Source organism: Penaeus monodon, chromosome 30 (genome assembly GCF_015228065.2).
Source record: "Penaeus monodon isolate SGIC_2016 chromosome 30, NSTDA_Pmon_1, whole genome shotgun sequence".
Lineage (NCBI taxonomy): Eukaryota > Metazoa > Arthropoda > Malacostraca > Decapoda > Penaeidae > Penaeus > Penaeus monodon.
The window spans coordinates 30,634,065-30,634,503 of record NC_051415.1 but is presented as its reverse complement, the minus strand read 5'-3'; positions in this window follow the sequence as shown (position 1 = coordinate 30,634,503).

The window sequence follows — 439 nt, the reverse complement described above, 5'->3', positions numbered from 1 at the left end:
TTATCACCATATAAGAATTGTTTTAATTTTCAATATTATTATCGTCATTATACATTAAGGATGATTTTTTTTCATAGAAAAGTTCAAATAAAGTTTGTACATAACTTTATACATATACCTAAAACACTAATTTGTTCTTGTACTGAATTGTTTGCATTCACGCCTTGATTGTGTCTGTTTTGGTTGTTTACAGCATCTTTAGCAAACACTGTAATTGACAGGAGTGTGCTCATGTGTCAAGTCGCTTGTTATACGTGCAGAAATTCCCCTTGTGCATGGTGGGTACGAGAACAGTATTTAGAGGATCAATACATTAATTCTAACACTGGATGGCAGTTCGCGAATACAAAGTAAAGAGTTTTCTGAGGAGGCGGGCGCGTGTGTTTGCATTTTTTAGGATTTTTAGGCATGGGGGGGGCGGTTGTACGAAGTTGCTAAT